Raw genomic sequence first — 23,213 nt, 5'->3', positions numbered from 1 at the left:
GAGAAAATATAGTATCCTGGCAGCCAAGAAAGGACAGTTTTAAAGGGGAAGGAATTTCAACTACGTGGAATTAAGAGGTTATATATGCGACGGTAGAGGACCACGGGGCTTAGCAATACAGAGGATTTTAGTAACCTGGATACAAGCAGTTTTGGTAATTGGGATGAAATCCTGGTAAGTCTGAGGGACAATCCGTGGAAAGAAAAGAAGCAGAAACCTAGGATGGAGGAAAACTCTTGGAACAGGATCCTGGAGCTGCATGAGTTCAGGAGCAGAGGGCCAGTGCCTGCTGGGGTACACACTGTGTCCCCAGCAAGCAGGGAGAAAGCGGAAGGCTTGGGCACAGGTGCAGTTTAGGGTTGAGTGAGCTGGTAGACGTTCTTTTGAATAAGGGCATCAGAGTCAGGGTAGGAGGAAGAGACAAGAGATTTAGAGAGAGAGGACACCATCGAGGAAGGTTGGGGAGTGAACAGACTGGGCAGGTGTGATCTGATTGCCAATGAGCCTCATGATTTCCCTTGAAATGAATGCTAATACCCTGGCGTTCATCTAGTCATGAGTCTGAAGCACACTTGTGTTTCCCTCGACAAGTCTTTGCTTCATGGATACAGGCACAGAATAGGCAAAGAGTTGGTTTTGAGAAAAGGTGGTTTTGTTGCGTATGGCAGGCCAGCCAAGGGCCCATGGGGCCAGGGGCTGGCATATGGGCAGAGAAGTCATTGTTATAATTGACACCAGGATTCCAGATTGACAGAGAGGGAGGCAGGACACGGGACTAAGGGACAGTGAAGAGATGGTAGGGGATAAAGATGGTTGAAGGGGACCTGAGAAGTGGGCAGCAATGGTCCAGGTGGTTTTAGGATGGGAGGCTTAAAATTCCTGCTATTAATGATGAGGTGCAGGCGTGACCTAGGGTAGCGGGGGGGGGGGTGGTTACAGAAGAGCATCATTGCAGGAGTCCCAGAAAATGAGTCCAAGATGCTGGAAAGCTCATCTTGGTGGATTCCAACCGCTGAGAATTATGGAGGCAGGCAGGTGAACCTGTTGCTATTCTCTGGCCAACAGAGGGATCGGTGAGTGGCATAGCCTCATGATATGAGATACAAAGCTGGGGGTGTGTTGTTTTGCTTTGTGAAGGAGAGAAGCAGAATAATCTGCAAGCAGGAGTGAGAAGCTGCAAGCAGCAGGGAGAAGTTGTAAGCAGCAGGGAGAAGCCTCAAGCAGTAGGGAGAAGCCACAAGCAGCAGGGAGAAGCTGCAAGCAGGAATGAGAAGCTGCAAGCCGGAGGGAGAAGCTGCAAGCAGGAGGGAGAAGCTGCAAGCAGGAATGAGAAGCTGCAAACAGGAGGGAGAAGCTGCAAACAGGAGGGAGAAGCTGCAAACAGGAGGGAGAAGCTGCAAGCAGGAGGGAGAAGCAACATCTATCTCACCTCTCGACTTAGTCATGCAAGGGTGATGAGAAAGGAAGCAATCAGCAATATGGAGGTTTTGGAGGAAGGTGTGTCCTTAGGGCTGGGTTTCAATTGTGGCCAGCAGGGGAAGGAAACACTTAGATTAAGTTGTTGACAAAAAGAGGGGAGAGATAATGCTAGAACGGAAGATTTTAAGAGAATATTATGAGCTGGGTGGCAGACTCCAGTGATAAGGGGTGGCCTAGGACGCTTGGGCTTGCCATGACTGACCTGGACAGACAAGAGGCCAAATGAAGCCAATTATAATGCAGACAGATGCCCCAGTACTAACCACACGTGCTTGTGTGTGAGTTGGGGTGGGGGTCTTGTTCTCTCTTGATCTGTGCTCTCAGAGCCCTGGAGGCAGCAGCAGGGCTCTTCTTGTTCTAAATGCCTGCTGTCCCTCTCCATGTAACACGTCCATAATTGTTGTGGCGATACACAGCAGATGCTGTTTATGTAAAATGCCCTCACCTGAAGATGGGTTAATAAAGTTTCCCACAAGGCTGCCAGGAGCTGACTGTTGGCTCTTCGCCAGCACTGTGCTCAGCGCTTCCATCAGTTCATCCACAGTCTCTGGAGGCGGGGGCTGTTGTTGCCTGAGGAAGTGGGGGCGTATAGGAGTTCACAAAGGTAAAAGTAAGTTTCAGAGTCCAAATTTGAACCAGTGCCTGTCTGACTTCAAAAGGTACTCCGTGTTGTTTAGAGCTATACATATTATAGGGAAGAGCTTTGGGAGCGGAGGGGATGGCACAAGCATGGGGACCTGCAATTGGATCCCCAGAACCCCCCCAAAAGCCAGCTGCAGTAGTGTGTGCCTGTAATCCCAGCATGGGGAGATGGGAGGCCGAGAAAGGCGAATCCTTAGAAACTCATGACCAACTAGCTGGAATGATAAGCAAGGCCAACTAACTGAAGCAGTCTTTGTTCTGTTTGTTCTATTTGCTGTGAAGAGACATCATGACCAAGGCAATTCTTATAAAAGAAAGTATTTAATTGGTGCTGGCTTATAGTTTTAGAGGGTTAATCCATTATTATCACATCGGAAAGGAGACAGGCATGGCATTGGAGCAGTAGCTAAGAGCTCACATCAGATCTGCAAGTTGCAGGCAGACAGGCAGAGAGAGAGAGAGACAGACAGACAGACACACACACACACACACACGCACGCATGCACTCACGCACACATACACAGAGAGAGAGAGACAGAGAGAAAGAGAGACTGGATCTGGCTTGGACTTTTGAAACTTCAGCTGGTAACCAAGAATTCAAGAATTCAAAACAAGCATGCGCATCTATGTAGACCAGTCTTATTCAAATCACCACAGAAGTTGTCCTCTGACCTCCACACATTTGCCTGGGATGCATCACACACACACACACACACACACACACACACACACACACACACACACACACACACACTAAGGGTTTTAGTAAAACACTCAGTAAATGATGAAAATATTCAGAATTATATTTATTGGGGGTGGACTACTGCCCTAAGGAGCTGCCGAATGTTTGATACAAGATGACGTGGGGCTCAGTTAGTTCAGCTGCAGCCCAAGCAGAATGGATACCCGGCACCAGCAGTGTCTGAATTTCAGTTACTTTGACCATAAGGCAGGACGAATACCAACGGCAACTTCTTAGTATTTAGTGAAGGCCCAACAAGACCCTCCAAGGAAAGACCTTAGTGCCATGTTCGGAACAGATGCTCAGCAATCCAGCGTAAAGTTACACAGTGAGGGAAGGAGCAGGAACTAGCGCTGACTGTTCTGTTAGGCTGTGTTGTGTGACTGGTCTGAGATGGCCACTGTCGCTTCTAGGATCACAAGCCATGAGTCTGAGAAGGCTGAGTCATCAGCAGAGAGATTAGAAATTAGATGGGAGTCTAACTGCTTTGCCTCCATGCCAGTGGAAGATGGGGACACAGCAGGGCTCTGACCAGTTGCTGTGGAAAACCAGGGTTCTCAAGCTTCCCTGGATCTTGCCTGATGTGTTGCTAAGGGAAGAGGTGGGAGTATAGGGAGCTGAAAGGCCTTCCTTCTGCGGCTGCGTCCTTCCCCTACACCGTTGCCCTTCACCTGGATTGCCAGGTGACCACTGGAAGTGGCTCATCGTCTGTGCTCCTGTGCCTCTCATCTTCCTCTGTGAAGTCTGCCGGCTCTGTGAATGACGCAGAGGCTCTGAGCTCAGGCCCCGATGCGTAGGAAGTCATGTCCAGGGCATTTCTCTCCTTCCCCCTTGAGCCACAGTTTTGCTCCAGCTCGGAACTAAGGCATACGTTCTACTCATCCCACTGTTTCAAATTTCAGCCTTCTTCAGTTTTGTTCCAAAATCCTTCTTCCCCTTTCATCTAGGGCCTCATGTACCCCAGGCTGGCCTTGAACTCTCTCTATAGCTGAGGATGGTCATGATTTCTGATCCTCCTGCCTCAGCCTCCCAAGTGTTGGGAATTACCAGTGTGTGCTGCTCACCCCTGTCCATAGCTCTCTCCTGAAGACCAGCTATAAGCCTGGCTGTCTCCTCTTTCCCTTTGCCGCCTGATTCCAAGTATTTCACCCCGAGACGGCAGCGGTAACCCAAACAGAGAATCCCACTCTGAGTCTCATTCTTTCCAATCACTGTCATGCCAGTGGGGTGGGTGCGTGGGTGTATGGGTGCGTGGGTGCGTGGGTGCGTGGATGGGAAAGGCCAGGCTGCCTATCAATTCACAGAAAATTCTGCCTGGTCATCGTTAGTTACTTACCCTTCTGGCAGCCTACCAGCCACACCTCCAGTCCCAGAACTCAATACTGGGAATACTGATAGATAAATAAATACATAAATACATAAATAAATAAATAAATAAATAAATAAATAAATAAATAAATAAGTCTTAAATTTATGCCTGATAGTGCACACCTGTAATTCCAGCACTTGAGAGGAGAAAAGATCAGGAGTTCAAAATCATCCTGAGCTACACAAAGAGGCTACCCTGGGCTCCCTGAGACCCTGTCTTCAAAACCAAAACACAGTCTTAAGAGTTACAAAAAAAATTTCAAAATGAATACAGACTTCCCAACGTTCCCCATTCACTACCCTGTTAGTCCCGTTCTGCATTAGCACAGCACATTGCTGTATCAATACATTCTAAGTTTATAGTTCATATCATTGTCTTCTGTCCTCATCTCCCCCCTCCCCCTATTCCTCTGTGTCTGTGTGGGGGTGCACACATGGCCAGAAGTCAGTTTTCAGGAGTCAGTTTTCCCCTCCCATTGTGTTGAGGCAGTGACTCTGACTCTGATTATTTCTGGCCCTGGACTGGCTACTGTGTGAATGAATCTCCTTCTCTGCCTCTGGGTTCACCATGGGAGTCTTAGGACTCCCGGATTCCAGCATCAAACCATTGAATCTATTTGTTTGTTTTCTCCGTGTGCATTCTGGGAATCAGGCCACCAGGGTTGCACAGTTAGCACTTTTACCACATACCGCCCTCCCCTGGAGTCAGCTCACTGACCCTGTGTGATTTACATTTTCACCCAGTGTCCTCTTTCTCTCCCAGGATCTCATCCAGAATACCACTTACACTTAATTGTGCCCTCTCCTTTGGTTTTCTGGGCTGTGACTCTTTTCCTTCATGCCCTGCCCAGGCTGTCCTCTCCTCCCTCCTGAGCACACCCCTCTTTTCTCATTCTCTGTCAGAAAACCCTCGACTTTAAAAATTCAGTCCAAGCATCATCTCTTTGGGTCTCCAGCCTGGGTTGGAGCCTTCTTAATTTCCCACCCCTGCCAGCTGCACCGCAAGCATCTAAACTACAGGGTCTTCTCCCCAGATTGAAATTTCCCAGGGTGGTGGGAGGACCTGACTCATGTCTGTGTCTCCAGCACCAAGCCCTGGTTGGTTCTGGGAGCTAGGGAGAATGGCTCAGTGGGTAAAGCACTTGCAGACATGAAAACCTAAGTTCAGATCCCCAACATCTATGCCAAAAGCCAAGTGTGACAGCATGCGCCTGTGTTGAGGATTCAGACTCAGCAAACCCAGAGCTTATTAGCCAGCAGGTTCAGTGAGAGATCTCAAAAAAAAAAAAAAAAAAAAAATTAGGTTGAGAGCAATTGAAGAGGACGCCAGGCTTCTACCTCCTTCATTCCAGCCTCCTCAGCAGAAACAGGTTTTTTTTTTAATTTTTATTTTTAAGATGGAGTCTTGATATGTTGTCCAAGTTGCCCTTGAATTCCTGGGTACAAATAATCCTCCCACCTTAACCCCTGAAGTATCTGGGGCTATGCTATGTGCTGGGCAATGCTGACAATTTATTGTTAGGATTTTATGTGTATGGGTGTTTCTGCCTTTGTGTAAGTCCATACACCATGTGCATAGCTGATATCCACAGAGGCCAGAAGAGGCCATCAGATCCTCTGAAACTGGAGTTACAGATGATCAGAAGCTAGCATGTGGGTGCTATGATTCAAACCCAGATTCTCTCTGGAAGGGCAGCCCATGCTCTTAACCACAGAGCCATCTCCGCAGCCCTGAAGCTGACAGTTTTTAATAGGGCTCCAAGCTGAACTTTCCAGTTTCTTTTTCTAGCCGTGGAAGGGAAGAAGGGAAGAGATACGGAAGGAAAGGCAGAAGAACAAGCGATCAGAGAAAACCTGAGGTGACTGAGAATCCCTTCCGCTCAGGCTGTCGTGAGGTGCTGCTTTGGAAGGAGAGAAAGATATCCTCACTGGACAGAGCTCTGTCCCACCAGAGTATGGTTGTGTCAAGGGATTAAGCCCAAAGCCTGCCCTGGAATTTACCACCTGCAGGGGCATAATTAGCCCTTGAATTTCTGTCTAGCGGCAGTTTGTTCTGCAGACTCTACCCTGGCACGTGCATGCTCGCGCTCCTGTTCCTCCCTCTGCGTACTTCCCTGCACCTCCCGCTCCTGGGAATCTGAGGTTTATGGGCTCCGTAGGAAAGAGCAGCAGATTGAGGGCAAGCTGTAAGCTGAATGAACATGACTCATGTTTAGACAGAGCTGTACACCTGCCAAAGCATTGTCACAGCGCTATTTACCCTCCCAGCAGGGCCCAGAAAAGAACATGATTGATAGCACTACTTTTCAGTTAAGCCTAGTTCTCAGGATGCCAAATAACTGGTCCAAGATCACATGCTAGGAAGTGGCAGAGCTGGTATTTGAACTCAAATGCACTTGATCCTCAATTCCCTAGTGTGGTACCCTTCCCCATTAAGTGCTTACAGTGTTTAAGTGATAAGTAGGGAGGGCCTGGGGAGATGTCCCAGGGGGTGAGCTGCTTGATGTGCAGGCATGAGGGTCAACGTCAGATCCCCGTGTAAAAGCCTAGGCATGCGTCAGTAACCCCAGTATTGAGGGCGCAGAGTCAGGTGGCTCCTGGAGACCCACCGAACCCCAAGTGTAGTCAACTCAGTGAGCTCTGAGTTCAGTGAAAGATTCTGTCTCAAAATATGAGGTGGCAAGTGGTACAGGAAGACATCTGATATTGTCCTCTCGTGTTTACATTCACAGCCCACCCCTATGTTCACACACATGTGCGTACACACACACACACACACACACACACACTCTCTCTCTCTCTCTCTCTCTCTGTCTCTCTCTCTCTGTCTCTCTCACTCTCTCTCACACACACACACACACTCTCTCTCTCTCTCTGTCTCTGTCTCTCTCTCTCTCTCTCTCTCTCTCTCTCTCTCTCTCTCTCTCTCTCTCTCTCACACACACACACACACACACAAAACTAAGGGACAAGTAAGTGCTGAAGAGAAGGAATACTAAAAAGAAAAGAATGGAGCCGGGCGGTGGTGGTGCACGCCTTTAATCCCAGCACTTGGGAGGCAGAGGCAGGTCGATCTCTCTGACCTCACTGCCAGTCTGGTCTACAGAGATAGTTCCAGGACAGTCTCCAGAGCTGCACAGAGAAACCCTGTCTCGAAAAACCAAAAAGAAAAAAAAAAGAATAATTTTAGGAGGTTTCTTGGGCTGGAAGTGGCGACTCATACGCTTAATCCTGACAGCCATGGCTACAAAGAAAGACTGTGTCTCGAAAGAGGTGATGTCATACCTGATATGAACATAGAAGTGAGTGCCTAGGTGAACAGAGCTAAAAAAATAAAAATAAAAATTTGTGACCACCTTCCCAAAGAGGTTTAATATAGCAGAGAGAGTTATGGGCGTTATCTGTTTGGTTTAGTCTTGATTCTAGCCCCATTTGTCCCCTAGGTATGCTGTTTCAAATGACCTCCCAGGAAGGTGTTATTTCAAACATTCACAATCAACCAACCAACTAACCAAAACCAGAGTTTGTAGTAGAAAGAGCTCACGGACAGAGTTTACAGTCTGGTGATGGAGACAAACACTTTGGCAATTCCTAGAGAAGATAGGGAAGGAAGGCTGTAAGCTCAGACCCTCTGGTTAGGGTCTTTCCTACTGTGTGACCTTAGGCCAGGTATTTAACCTCCGTCTTCTGTGGAACAAGTGTGAAAAAGAATCTCTCTGGGGGAGGTGATGGGAACCGGTACAGTGCCTGATACACCCTGTTGTACCTAGCTGCAGCCAGTCATACTTCTGCCTGTGGGGACTGGAGAGAAACAGAATCACACAGGAGGAGGAGGAGGTGTGTGAGCTGAATTCTGAGTGACTCTCGGAAGAGGGCTGGGGTACAGCTCCTCCAGGCAGAGGAAACAGAGACTTAAGAATGTGCTATGGATGGTGGCAGGAACTGGGAAGAGGAGACTAGAGAAGGGTGGCAAGCTCTTGGGCCCTGAAGTTAGAAAGCCGGAGTGCAGCAGCTTAACATGGGGACACTGGCAAGTCTCTTGAATTTGCTCTTTGGTTTACTGCTCAACTCGGTCTCTTCATGAGGATTGTTCTAGTGATAATGCCTGGAAATCACTTATCATAGTTCCTGATAGGATGGACTCAATCCATGTGGGAAGTTATTATTTGATTGTAATAATCACTTTGTCCTGACTCGGGATGTATAATAACAGCATGTAATTCCTTAGAGTCAGAAGTAACATTTGCCATCTGGTCTAACTTCCCTATTTTAAACATGGAGAACCCAAAGTCCAGAGAGAAGGGTGTTGATCTTAAGTGTACCAAGCAGATGGACACTGGGATTAAATGATACTTGGGTCTCTTGGATCCAGCCTGCACCCGTGGTTTCGCTGCCTCTTCTCAGGCTGCCTCTGACAGGCTCCTCCCTCCCTCCTTCGATGGCTGTCTCCCTTCCCCTGTAAATACATTTCAAGGCTTTTGCTTCCTGGAGCTGAGTGTTGATCCTATTTTTAGACCTCTCTGGCACCTGTATGCAAATGATCCTCAGGGGATTCGTCTGCTATGGAGACTCTGGCCAACTCCCCAAAGAAAGCAGCAATGAGGCCAGAGGGAAAGCACAGCTCAGGGTAGGTTGGAGATCTTGGACGCCCGACTTCTCTTTCTAGTTAAGTCCCAGAGGTCCCGGGGAGCTCTTTGCATCTCTTATATGTAACTCCTCCGTTCTCATCTGGAAAGGAGTTCGGTAGGGCTTTTGGGCCAGACCTCAAGCTGAGGGTTTGGCTTTGAAATATCACAGCAGAGGGTATCAGTCATGGTCCTGGCGTAGGTTCTGGGGGAATGGTCATTGCTTTCAGGAGAATGGGGGTAAGATGACTGTTCTGAGGCAGAAAGGATGAGAACTCAGGGATGACAAGGAGAGGGAGCAAGGGCTCAAACGCTTCCTCCACAAGTCCATGTCCCCTGATTTAAGCAACAGCACTCCAACACGGCCTTGTTAGCTAGTACACGGTCACCGAATGATCTCCAGGTGATAGCCCCATGTCGGGTGTCACTGTCCAAGTGCCTTAGCCTGGTGTTCAAAACCTGAGCCCTAGCTTCAGCATCTCTTGCTGCTTCCTCCCCACCTTTAAGTTGTATGCTTCAGAGAACATAAGATGCTAGCAAATGTAAGATACATCCCAGCTTCAGGGATGCTTGACTGTAGAAAAATGAGCATTTGAAAGTCTGTGAAACTGTTTTAAACCCTCCGAAAATGGAACTGCCTGTGGTCCACCCAGATGTGCTGTTTCAAGCCTACCTATTTTTGTGGTGTTTCTTTTTCAGCTGTTTATTGTGGAAAAATTCAAGCATATACTCGAGTAGGAAGAATAAATGGCACTAGACCATAATAATAAGAATAGATAGTATATATCTACCATCCAGCTATAACAATTAGTAGCTCATGGTTGTCCCTCCATGTTTCTCTCCCAGTTCCTTCTCTCTGGGTGTCTTCTAATAACAGTAACAACTATCAGTATTTGCTAGGGACTTGTTTTTTTTTTTTATAAAGGTAACATGTGGTCATTAAAAATAGTTTAAAGGCTAGAGAGTTTGGCTCCATGCGTAAATGTGCTTGTCATCCAAATGTGAAGACTGGAATTCAAATCCTTTAGAACCCATGGGAAAGCCAGACATGTGGTATGAGTGTTTATAGTCCCGGGGCTCTTACTGGGAGATAGGAGAGCGAGACAGGAGAATCCTTGGAGACTCAAGGGCCAGCTAGCGTGAAGTATGCAATGGAAAAACAACCAAGAGACCCTTTTCTCAAACAAGGTGGAAGCTAAGGACCAACATCCAAGATGGTCTTCTCACCACTACCCATATGCTGTGACACACCTCTGCCCACAGTTACACACACAGATGTGTATAACACGTGCACACGCATAGACAGGCATGTTATACATGCATGTTTAAGTTATGGCCAGCCAACCTTAAAGAAAATATTATTGATACTCTATTGCATTTTTACTTACTTATTCTATGTGGAAGAGGCACACGCCATGGCACACTGGTAGAGGCCAGAAGACAACCTGATGGAGTTGACTCTCTCCCTCCACCACGCGGTTCCTGGGATTGAACTCAGGTTGTAAGACCTGGCGGCAAACTCCCTCTCCTGCTGAGCCATCTCACTCAGTACTTATTAGTGTTTTGATTGAATTCTTTTCTGTATGCTTCCTCTGAATTTTTAACATTGTTGAGGTCATACTCTGTATTCAGCTTTATTCCGCACCTTTTCTTTGGTCTGATATCGTGACGTAAGCATAGCTAATATTAATAGAAAGTCCAAATGAATATTCATCTAGGGATTTCATTATGCTTTATGAGAAGGATGTACCGTGGCCGTTCACTAAGCCATCACTCACCAGTTTATGTTGCTCTCCCCTCGTGTCCAGCACGCACGCAGAAGCAGTCAAAGAGTGAAGCGCAGCCTTTGGCCCTCAGAGCTTAGCGCTTGCCCCTTCTCTATCATTTCACTACTTTTCAGTTCGGAGCTGTTGTGAGCCGTGTTGCGGTGGTCATCCCTGCCAGCCAAACCTGGCCTGCGTTCGCATCCTTTGTCAGCTTCCCGGTGACACAATCGTATTTTACTTTACCTTTGTGGGCAGCGAATGATGTCTCCTTTTTAGTAAATTCAGTAGACGAAAACAATCAAAACACCCCATTTCAAATCGCACCGGTCTGGTTACTACCAGACACGCGCTATCTCTTTCTTAACCATTTCTTTTCTGCAAATGTCGGCTGGGCGGAGGGCACTATTTTTACCACTGCAATTTCCCAGCGCCAGACCCGACTTTTTCATTTCCTCGTACTTGCCCTGACCTCAGGAGATACTAAGTGTCATCTTGTTCTAGGTTGGACTTTTTTCCTCCTGGCCCCCCTTCCACCTCACTTTTCTCCCTGCATCTTCCTGTCTTGAAGGGGAGTTGGGTGAGTCATCTAGAGGATACGGCAGGTGGTAAATTGTGTGAACTCAGAGAGACTTCTCAGAACGCTGGGAGTGATGCTGCTGTTGATTTGGAGGCAGAAGGAGTAGAGAGGAAGAGGGCTGGTGGGTCTGAAGCTAAATTTATCCATGCGAAGTGGTGGGAGGGCAAGTGAGTGATGGTTTATTCAACACACACCTCTCGAGTCCCTGCTCTGTGTCCAGATACATGGGGATGCTCTAAGGACCTTCCCGATGAAGAAGCTACAAACGAAGAAGACGGTAACGAGTGGTCCGCTAACTGTGTACCCGTCAGAAGGGCTCAGACTGAGTGGAGATGTGCAGCAGACAGCTGGAATCTTCCATCTGTAACTGGAAAGTGAGGGCCTAGGGAGGATAAGGAGCCAGTATAGGACATAGAGCCAGCACGGGGAAGAGAGAAGGGAAGGGCCAGCTGGGCAGCGGTGGCAGCAGAGTCATTGGAGGGGTGCCTACCTTTAATCCCAGCACTTGGAGGCAGGGGGATCTCTGTGAGTTTGAGGCCAGTCTGGACTACAGAGCGAGTTCTAGGATAGCCAGGGATATACACAGAGAAACCTTCTTTCCAAAAACAAAGCCAAAATAAAAACAACAAAAAAGGGAAGGTCCAGCAACTTGCATGCCACAGAAACCAAGCAGAAGGTTCGATAAAGGGGCTAGGGTTTGGGGATGCTACTTCGGATCGCTGCGGCATCGTACTACCTTCCCCTCACTCGTTCATTTCTTTGTGGGTTTTTGCTGCCAGGTGCTAAGCATTGCTGTTGACATTGAAGGCACAGAAATAACAAGGCACAGCCCCATTCCCAGTCTAAATGAGAAGTGCAGGTGGGAGTGGAAACAAATCCCTGACATGGCGCTCCAATTGGTTCATTCTACATGCATTTACTGAACATCTAAGACATGCCAGATGCTTTGCTAACAGTGAAAGGAAGCCTGAGGCATTCAGTTCAGTTCACCTGCTTCAGGTAAAGTTTGGTGTCTGGGCTTTAATGGAAAGCAACAGTCACACCCGCCAGCGTTTTTGAGTTGTAAGGACTTTGTATGAGAGACCAAAGCTAAAATTAACACAAGGCACTCACCTCACTGAACTTTTGATCTTCATCTAAAAAGAAATGGCATTGACCTCATGTGTACCTATCACAGGATTTCCATGGGCATGGCATGCTCCCCTCCTATCTCGTGTGGGTTCTGCCAGTAGGAAACACACTGGTTTTATCCACTAGTATAAACTCAGTAAGCATATAGGGAATTGATGCTCTCACAGGAACCTTCTATTTCTAATAGTCTGTGTCTTCTGTTGCTAAAATAAAGACCTGTATTCGTTCAATGGGTGCCAAAAGGAATGACAATGAGTTCTGGCAAGGTGGGTCAGTGGGGAAAGGCACTTGCCGCCAAGCTGGAAGACCTGAGTTTGGTTCTTGGGCCCTATATGAAGGAAGGAGGAACTGATATTTTTATACAGGTTGTTCTCTGATTTCCACCCAGACCAAGTGGCATGTGTGCACCCCAAACGTAAATTAAAGAACAAGAGCCGGGCGGTGGTGGCGCACGCCTTTAATCCCAGCACTCGGGAGGCAGAGGCAGGCGGATCTCTGTGAGTTCGAGACCAGCCTGGTCTACAAGAGCTAGCTCCAGGACAGGCTCTAAAGCTGCAGAGAAACCCTGTCTCGAAAAACCAAAAAAAAAAAAAAAAAAAAAAAAAAAAAAGAACAAGAATGATGAAATATATATTTTGAAACTGGATCCTTAAGGGATTCCCAGGATAGATACCCTCTGACCTGAACTTCAAACCCTAGATAGAATCCTGCTTTGCAGAGAGTGGGGAAGTGCTTTCTTGTAACTCAGTCCTGGATTCCAGAGGTCCTTTTCCTGCCCTCTGCCCTCAAGGATCTGACCATTACTACCTATCTGTCCGTAGACTCTGACGTCCTTGCCTGTAAACCGGTGGTGACAATGGAATGTGGTGCTAGAGAAAGCACTGGCTGTGGAGCCTGTTCCAGACCGCTGTGATAAACACCATGGCCAAAAGCAACTTGGGGAGGAAAGAAAGGGTTTGTTTGTCCTAACAGGTTCAGTTGATCATCAAGGGAAGCCAAGGCAGGAACTCAAGCAGGGAAGGAACCTGGAGGCAGGGACTGAAACAGAGACCACTGAGGGATGCTGCTGACTGGCTTGCTCCCTGTGGCTTGCTCGTCTTATTTTCTTATATAACGCAGGACACTTTGTCCAGGGGTACAACTGACCACAGAGGGCTGGGCCTTCACATGTCAATTATCAATCAAGAAAAGGCCCCCCCAGGCTTGCCTACAGGCCAGTCTGATGGAGGCGATTTTTCAGCTGAGGTTCCCTCTTCCCAAATAAATCCAGTTTGTGTTAAGCTGACAAAAACTAACTAGCAGAGTCAGGATATTGGGTTCCTGGATTGGTACCAGCCAAATCAGAAAGTACTCAACACGGGACTGGAACACTGGCTTAGCAGTTAAGAGCACTGGCTGTTTTTCCAGAGGACCTGGGTTTGATTCCCAGCACCCACGTGGTAGCTGACAAACATCTGTGACTCCAGTCTCAAGGAATCTGACACCATTTTCTGCCTCTAAGGGCATTGAAGTATACCAGTAAGCATTCAGACAAGGACTCATACACATAAAATAAAAATCTCAAAAATAGTACTTAGTAGCTATGGAAACCTGAGAAAGTTACCAAATGTCTGGGTCTCGGTTTCTCTGTCTGTTTAATAACACGCCCTGGTATTCTCTAGGATTGGTATCTCCTGGGTCTAAAAAGTCTGCTTCATGGATCACTGTCACTGAAGCTCAATAAACTGGCAGTTGCTAGGGTGTGTGTGGTCCATGATTCCCAGAGGAGGCGAACAGCACCAAACCAGATCCAAAGGACCTTTTCCACCACGCCTCAGCTCTGTGCTTCTTCTGGGCTCTACTAAACCTCCCTCTGCCTTCAACTTCCCTCCAGTTCCCATGGGACATAATGCTTTAGCGCTTACAAGTTGCAAAGCTTAAAAGACTTGGTGCCCAAAGCCACAACTCTCATTACCTGTTCTTCATTACTGCCCACTATACTAGCTTAGAGGGGGTAAATGAGGGAGAGAGAGAGAGAGCGAGAGAGAGAGAGAGAGAGAGAGAGAGAGAGACTTCTAGTAGGAGAAGCAGGTATACAGCAGAGCAAGATTCAGGGTTGGGGGACCCAGAGATAACCACTCACTAGCTCCATAAGGAACCAGTTCTTCCACTGTTGTGAAAAAGAGTATTTGTTTAACTATGTAAAGATATGTTGCTATTTTATCTTGCCTGCCTAAGGCACCTGATTGGTTTAATAAAAAGCTGAATGGCCAATAGCTAGACAGAGGAAGGATAGGAGGGACTGGTGGGCAGAGAGAAAAGAGGGGCCAGTCAGTCAGTCAGACATGAGGAAGCAGGAAAGCAGGGTGGACAGAACATAGATGAACCCCAGGGCAGCACATAGATGAATAGAAATGGGTTAATTTGAGTTTTAAAAAGTAGCCAGAAACAAGCCTAAGCTAAGGTTGAGCATTCATAATTAACAATGTCTCCATGTTATTATGATTTGGGGGCTGGCTGTCCAAGAAAGCCTGCTACATTCATTCCACGTTTAACCTGCCTCTGTCAATAACTCTGAAAGGGACCAGAAGGAGGAGTGTGTATGATGTCACACACTCTTTCAAATGAGTTCTAAATTAGTTTTGTTTGTTTGTTTTGTTTATTCAAGACAGGGTTTCTCTGTGTAACTGTACTGGCTGTCCTGGAACTCACTTTGTAAACCAGGCTGGCCTTGAACTCACAGAGATTTGCCTGTCTTTGCCTTCCAAGTGCTGGAATTAAAGGAGTACACCATCACCGCCTGGCCAAATTAGTTTTCTTAATTCAGTACCTAGACAGCCCTTGAAGTTCTCACTGGCGTTCTTATTAAATGCCTACTATGTGCCATGTGCCAGAGTTAAGGACCTGGGATTTAGTTATATTTGATTTGACTTCAAGATGCTCATAGCCTGAAATAGAAGACAGATAAATAAACCAGTAACTCCAAAAAAATATAATGTATGCAATGATATGGTATCAAACTATATTTGGGCAGAGAGCAAAATCTCTTTGTCTCCGTCTCTGTCTCTATCTGCCTGTCCCCCCACCCCATGTGTGTAGAACTTGGTGAATGAGTCAGAAAAATCCACACCCCCCCCCTGAGGCTTTGTAGACCAGACTGGCCTCATACTTAGAGATCTGCCTATCTATGCCTCTCAAGTGCTGGGATTAAAGGCATGAACTGCCACATCCAGCATCACAGAACACTTCTGCATAAGGCTGTAGGTAGAAGAGTAGAGACTTAGGACTGGGGATACAGCTCAGTAGTAGAGCACTTGGCTAGCATGTGTGAGGCCTTGGGTCCAAACCCCAGTACCCCACCACAGGAAAAAAAAGGACAGGAAAGGAAAGGGACGTACCAGACAAAGATCAGTACACAGTAATCAGGCAAAACTGGAGCTCATTGTTCTGTCAGGGAATGAGACGGAAGGAACTAGAAGGGCAATCAGAGCTAGACCATGAAGAGTCTGTATCTTTTGAGAAGCTATGAGCTTTCAGAATCCAGGAAAGGCCTTAGACATGGAGAAAGGTGGTGAGATGTAAATTTTAAAATTCCATCTGGCACTCATGAGTTCCATCCAGAACATTGAGGGCATCCAAAAAAAAAAAATCCATCCTTCCAACAGCTCTGTTGGAACACTCCAGCCTCATGGGCAAGTGCTAGACAGAGACACTGGAGATCCAACAGTAAGCAAAACCAGACATCCTGTTCTTACGGCCTTGCAGCTTGGCAGGGTAGACAGACACTAATCAAACAATTATACAAATAAATGTGAAATTACAGCGGGGATGAGTGCTACAAAGGAGATGCACATGCTTTCAAGATAGCGTGTTCCTGAGCGCTTGATTGGCCGGGGTAGTCAGGACAGCCTCTTGACTGGGCTGAGTGAGCATTAAGGGAAAAGCATATACACACTTTTCAGTACTCACAGGACTAGGAAGGCTCCGATTGGATGGGCTACCCTGACCCCTCTTGCCTCAGAACCCACATCCAGTGCAAGCTGATCTTCATGGCAAACAGACACCATAGACTTAAGCAAGCACTGTTTAGTGATCTTGTCCCCAAACAACCCCAGCAAAGATTTGAAATTGAAAAGGAGAAGGTCAACTCCTTTGGCCCTTTAGATCTTTGAAATAGAGGTACCATTCCTTCAGGATTAAATGAAACATGGCTCTCAGTGGGTTCCAAGTTCCCTTCACGGTTCTGGTCACTCTAATTGTCAAGGTCCTGTTTCAGGTGATTGGAAGTTATCCATGTTGCCGTGTGAAAAGAGCACTGGTGTCTTGGAGACATGAGACCTAATTTTACTTAGGCCCCTGTGAGAGTGTTCATTGTCAACTGGACTGGACAGAATCTAGAGTCACCTAGGAGACAGGGCTCTGATTGTGTTCACTGAGGTTGGGAAGGCCTGCCCACTGTAGGCGGCAGCTTTTCCTGGCTATGATCTTGGACTATATAAATGGAGAAGGGGAGCGGAACAGAATACGTTATGACAAGGGCTTCTAGCTCCTTCTTCCTTGACTTCTCTGCCATGGTGGACCGAACCCCTGGACAGTGGTCTAGAACAGCAGACTGAGCCCCTGGACAGTGGTCTAGAACAGCAGGCCGAGCCCCTGGACAGTGGTCTAAAATGGTAGACCGAACCCCAGATTAGTGGTCTAGAATGGTGGACCGAGCCCTTGGACAGTGATCTAGAACAGCAGGCCAAGCCCCTGGACAGTAGTTTGGAACAGTGGACTGAGCCCAAGGACAGAGGTCTAGAATGGTAGGCCAGACTCCTGGACAGTGGTCTAAAACAAGTGAGTAGAACCCCTGGACATGATCTAGAACAGCGAATGGAACCCCTGGACAGTGATCTAGAACAGCGAGCTGGACCCCTGGACAGTGATCTAGAACAGTGAGTGGAATCCTTGGACAGTGATCTAGAATAAACTCTTCTTTAAATTGCTTTTGTCAGAGTATTTTAGAATAAGAAAATAACCAAAAACAGTGTCTTCACAACTGCCTGTCTTCTGCTGCTTCAGGCTTCAGCTGCCCCTTTAGACGAGTGGTTCTCAAACTGCATGCCATGACCCCTTTGGGATTAAGCGATTCTTTCACAGGGTCGCCTAATACCATCAGAAAACATGGATATTTACATTATGATTCATAACAGTAGCAAAATTACAGTGATGAAGTAGCAAAAAATTTTATGGTTGGAGGTCACCACAACATGAAGGGCCTCAGCATTAAGAAGGTCGAGAACCCCTGCTCTAGGGGAATGGAGATACTCACCCTTTTCCCACAGGGATTTAGCTGAGATAATGGGGGTAAAACCCTATAAACTCAAAGAATTAAACAAATACAAGGATCTAAACATTTGGAGAAATGCTCCACAAGTGGAGCATTGGATTTGTTCTGTGTCTCCAGAGAACAGAGTTAAATCAATAGATAATTATACACATAGATTTCAGTTCAGCAAATGGAGGAAGTGTTTTAATAATCAGAAGTGTCCATCAAAGGAATGTCTTGAGAGGGGGTGGGGCCCAACACTGGAAATACTCAGTGTAAACGTGCTAGTAAAGTTACTGTTTTTGACTGAGGAGGTAGATTAAATAACCTTGAAGTTTCTTTTTTAACTTTAGGATCCAACAATCTGGTCATCAAGCTAAGTGGAGAAGCTGGGAGGGCGTATGTGACACCGAGTGGCAGAGCGGATATAGGCAGCACAAATGACAGTGGCCTGTGATGTAACATAAGGAATCACCAAGAGAAGGAGGCTGTGATGGAGCAATATTAGCCAAGGGCCTGTGTTCTGTACATACGATTTCATTTGAGCTTTGCAGGTGATTTCTAACCTTGTGCCCAGGAAGACAGAAGTGTTGGCCACTGGAAAGCCCCAATACCCAGAATGGGGCTTTACAAAAGCACCTGGCACATATGGTGTTCCTTGCCATTGTCCGTATGTCTGTCTTGCACATTGACAGGAATGCTGGGGGCCAGAGCAGTGGCTTGCTCACCCTGGTGTCTGCTCTCTGGCATAACGCTTTGCCGATGTGGAGAGCTCACAGAATGTCCATTACCTAAAAGTGATTTGATTGTTCTTGATGACATGGTCTCCTTCTTCAAGTAGCCAGTGAGTCACTCATCTTTCTTTCTGCTCCTTCCTGTCTCCTTTTTGGTTCTATTTCTGACTCTCATCACTGGAAATGAAATCAATGTTTGTCAATGTGATTTTTAAAAATAAAAGATGGGGGTTTAGGAGTGGTTCTCTGGGCGACTTTCCATTTAGCATTTAGCAGTGAGAGCTGGCTAGTTGTTCCCAACCCTGTTTTTCTTTATGTGAAATCACAATGGCACTGTCAATACCAGCAGCTGCTGCTGTGGGCTTTTGGGAGCACCTCCATGTCTTGTGTGCTCCGCCAGGCTCTAATAGACCTCGTTTCTCATCTTCACACAATCCCTTTGTTTGTGCTGTTACCATCACTTTGTAAATGAGATTAGGTTTTAGATTTGCTTATTATTTTTTTGTATGTATGAATATACAAAGCATCCATATATGATGCATACCGTGTCTGTGCCTGGTGCCTGAGCAGGTCAGAAGAGGGCCTTGGATCTCCTGGAACTGCAGTTGTAGGTGACTGTGAACCACCATGTGGGTGCTGGGCACTGAACCTGGAAGGAGAAGCAAGCGCTCTTGACCTGCTGAGCCGCCTCTCTCTCTCTCTCTCTCTCTCTCTCTCTCTCTCTCTCTCTCTCTCTCTCGCCTAAGCAGATGAAGAAATTAAAGGTTAATTATTTATAGAAATGATTTAAAAGTTAAATAATAATGATGAATACTCACCTACTCAGTTGCCTATTATGGGTCAGACATTTTATTAAATTACCAAAGCCCTATTTCATACGTGAGGAGCAAAGTCTCCAAGAAATGAAATAATCAGTCCATCCACAATCACACAGCTAAGAAAAGGTCTGCCATCTATTCTTTTTCATGTTGAGACTTTGGCTGGAGTCGGCCGTGATAATTCTGGATGGAGAGGGGAGTGACATAGGGCATGAGGCATGTCCACTGGAGCTGGACAGACCCGGGGAAGTGCAAAAATAATAGCTGGTGTTTAGTATGTACCAGGAACTATTCCCAGAACTTTTTTCTTTTGTGACAGGGTCTTACGTAGCCCAGGCTTGCCTTGGACTCATTCTGTAACTGAGGACGGTCCTCCTGCCTTCACTTCCCAAGTGCTGGGATTATAGGTATGCACCACCATGATGGTTATACCCAAAGTTTGCTCAAGGAGAGAACCATGAAAAAGTGTGGATAACAGGAGACAGCAGTTATTGGAAGTCATCTAAGGGACTGCCTCATGGTGACATGCTAAACTGGAGGGCAGAGATCTGACGCCAAAGACCACGCTTTCGGTGGTTGGGGATGTGGCTCAGTTGATAGTGTTTGCCTAGCATGCAGAAAGCTCTGGATTATATCAGGAACTGCATAAAACTGAGCATTGGTTCATTCCTGAACCTCAGCACTTAGGAGGCAGAGGCAGAAGGATCAAAAGTTCAAAGGAACCCTCAGACACACCGCAAATTTGGCTTTGGGCTACATGAGATGTTGTCTCAAAATAAGCATCAAAACCCCATGCTTTGAACAAAGATTTATTGATTTTTGTTTTATATGCATGAGTGTGTTGCATGTATGTATGTGTGCCACAGAGGCCAGAGAGGTGGCTGGATGTCCTGGCTTCAGAGTTGTGGACCATTGTAAGCTGGGAACTGTACCAGGGTCCTTTGCAATAGCAAGTACCCTGAACTGCTGAGTTGCCTCCTCAGCCCCATTCCCATCCTTTACTTAAACCCACTCTTCCTGATCCAGGGGTCTAGCCAGCTCTGGGCTCCTGCACTGCCCCTGAATTGTGTCTATAAAAGTGTTTAGTCTCATGTGTCTGCCCAGGTCAATGCCTTAACTCTTTAATGAAAAAATCTTGTGATCTGGTTGATGCCCAACTAATTGGAAATCCTACTATGCAGTCATAGATGAGCTTGAACATGGAGTCAGCTTCGTCTCTGTATTCCCAGTGCCTCGCACAGGGCTACAAACACAGTAGAGTCTCAACCTCTGCTCCTGAACTTGAGACTACTGGGAGCCTGTGGCATTGGCTCTAAGAACAGGAAGCAGAGGCAAGAGCATGGGAGAAGCAGAACACATTTTAAAACAGTGTTTATTAGGTATGCATACACAGAGAGAGGGGAGGGGGAGGGGGAAAGTGAGGGAGGAGAGAGAGAGAGAGAGAGAGAGAGAGAGAGAGAGAGAGAGAGAACACAGGCGTTGTATAAATATGGCACACAGCAATTATTTCTCTTACTCGTACCTAGGTTTCTAGCGTTAGGTGTATACACACTCATTCAGATGTTGTCCATACTGCCGTTCACTCATTCATGAACTTGAGGGTGTGCTTGCCAGATGTCTTAGGGAGAAGTGCTCTATGTGATCAGAAGGATAGTCTGGGAGCAACTGGGATGAAGATTAAGATGCTCAAAGACTTTGCTGAGAAGATGCATGTGTGCAAACTTCAGGCTTGGTTTTATTAACTCAAGTTATACAAGTCTGAGCCAGAGCTGAGTGGCTAAGAGCATGGAGAAACAGTACTGGTGGGAACAGCTGTTATCCTTTTTCTTCCTCCTCCTTTACCTCTTCTTCCTCCTCTCCCTCGTCTTCCTCTTTCTCCACCTCTCCTTCCTCTTTCTCCACCTCTTCTTCCTCCTCCACCTCTTCTTCCTCCTCTTCCACCTCTTCTTCCTCCTCCTCCACCTTTTCTTCCTCTTCCTCCACCTCCTCTCATGTCCCGCTTCCCACCATTCTTTAAATGCCTGAGTATGCACAGGCACAGATTCCTCCATGGGTTGGTGAGATGGCTCCATGGGTGAAAGCTTCTGTTATGCAGACCTGACTACCTCAGTTCCATCCACAGAACCCCCAGGTGGAAGGAGAAAACCGCCTCAGCAAAGGTATCCTGTGACCTCTACACATACACTGCAACCTCCACACATGCACTGCGGCATGCACATGCTCCTCCCCCTCACACACAGACATGATAGACAGATGATTGATAGATGATAGATAGATGATAGATAGATAGATGATAGATAGATAGATGATAGATAGATAGATGATAGATAGATAGATGATAGATAGATAGATAGATAGATAGATAGATAGATAGATAGATAGATGATTTGTAGATAGATAAAACCTCTCTACTGAAAAAACCTCCCTAGGAAAGTCCCTGGTGCCTTCTTTATGCACATCTTTAGGTGAGGTTCCTGGGCCCAGTGCAGGCAGGCTCCAACGACAGGAATCTCATGTTGTTTACTATACATTGTTTTGTTTTTCTGAGTATCTGATAGGACTGTATTGTCTTCCCCTTTGAAAGTTGTGTCTGGATATTTGATGTGCTTCACCTAGTGAAATGGGGAAAAGAGAAACTCTAAGAACTCACACATGGTTCCTGTGCTGTCTTCCCCTGAGTAGCGGCTCTGTCAGTCTTCCCTGGGTAGCGGCTCTGTCAGTCTTTATCCTGAACACAGGAAGATGCAAAGCAGAGCACCCTGCCAACCCTTGACGGGTAGGTACCAAAGATGGAAGGAAACAACTGTGCTCCAGCTGCTAAAATTACAGAAGAGCCCAGCCAACCCAGATAAAATGATCTCTGCTTTCTGACATGGCCTGTAACTTTCCCAGCGCTGCTTATTCCTCACTTGAATTCAGATCGCCTTTGCTTTGACCACTTCTGATGACATATTGTCTCCCATTGCTGATGACTAGTTCAGTGGTAAGGAAGCCTCTCTATGAAGCTCCACCGAGGCTTACTGAGAACAGGGATGGTGTTTACTCCTGTGGGACCTCCCTTTTCCTTGAGGTCCATTGGCCACCAGACCACAGGGATGAAGGGAGCAGAGGCAGCATGCAGGGCTTTGTACGGCTTGCGGGTACAACAGAAAATAGCCTTCTGGGAGTCTGCTTCAGTGTTACAGCTCCACTTTATTTCAGAGGAAGGGGAATAGGATGGAGACCGTGGCTGGGGCAGCACCTAATTTGCATTTGGTAGCAGGGTCCTACCACACAGCTGGAGCACAAGTCTGTAGCCAGTAAGGTCATAGGCCCTAGCAGAGAAGCTACTGCTGATTTTCCTAAATGGACAAGTTGTATACATCATATTGTTGCCAAGTATTTATGTCCATGCCAATGGAGTAGTGCTGCCATCAGCTTTAGTCAGAAGGCTCACTTTGCAATGAGTAGTAGCAACTGTAAAGACTCATACCCAAGTGCTGAGAACACGGAGCTGCTGACTGGGACTTCAGTGCTGAAGAAGGAGTGGGCTGAGGCAGAATGCTGTCTTTGGAATGTCACGTTGTTGCTTCACTTTTGTTTTTGAACTAATGTGTAAGTGTGAGTGTTCTCTCTCTCGCTTGGGCATTGCACATGTGTGGAAGCCAGGGAACAAGCTGCTCACACCCATTCTTTCCTTCTACCGTGTGGGTCCAGGACATTGAACTTGGGTCATCAGCTTCAGTGATGGACACCCCGACTCACTGAGCCATCTCACCAGCCCTGGTGTCCTTTGGATCTCACATCAGCTGAGATTAACAGTATAAGACTCATGGAAGGTTGGGTCTGTCAATATCCTGTCAAGAGAGAAAGGGGGGCCCTTGAGCTTCCTCTGACCAGGAACTGTGGACAGATAATGGTATCTAAGTGTGTGTGTGTGACAGGGTTATGAGGCCCCACTCTTCCTTAAGTATCTTAATAGGGTCTTGATGGCTGCTGTAGGAGGAGAAGAATTTCCTTTAGATGTATAGTCACTGATAAAAAGCCCATACTTCTAAAAGC

The 23,213-nt window shown here is 46.9% G+C and overlaps 1 protein-coding gene across 1 annotated transcript in view; it reads left to right on the top strand.

Moving 5' to 3' along the window:
* The window catches only part of Rab3b (RAB3B, member RAS oncogene family), a 50,913-nt gene that overhangs the window by 9,791 nt on the left and 17,909 nt on the right, over window positions 1–23,213 (top strand). The window lies entirely within an intron of this gene.

The sequence above is a fragment of the Arvicola amphibius genome, chromosome 6 (assembly GCF_903992535.2).
Source record: "Arvicola amphibius chromosome 6, mArvAmp1.2, whole genome shotgun sequence".
In the NCBI taxonomy this organism is placed as follows: Eukaryota; Metazoa; Chordata; class Mammalia; order Rodentia; family Cricetidae; genus Arvicola; species Arvicola amphibius.
Note: the sequence above shows the minus strand (reverse complement) of the source record. Positions and strands in the feature narration are given on the sequence as shown.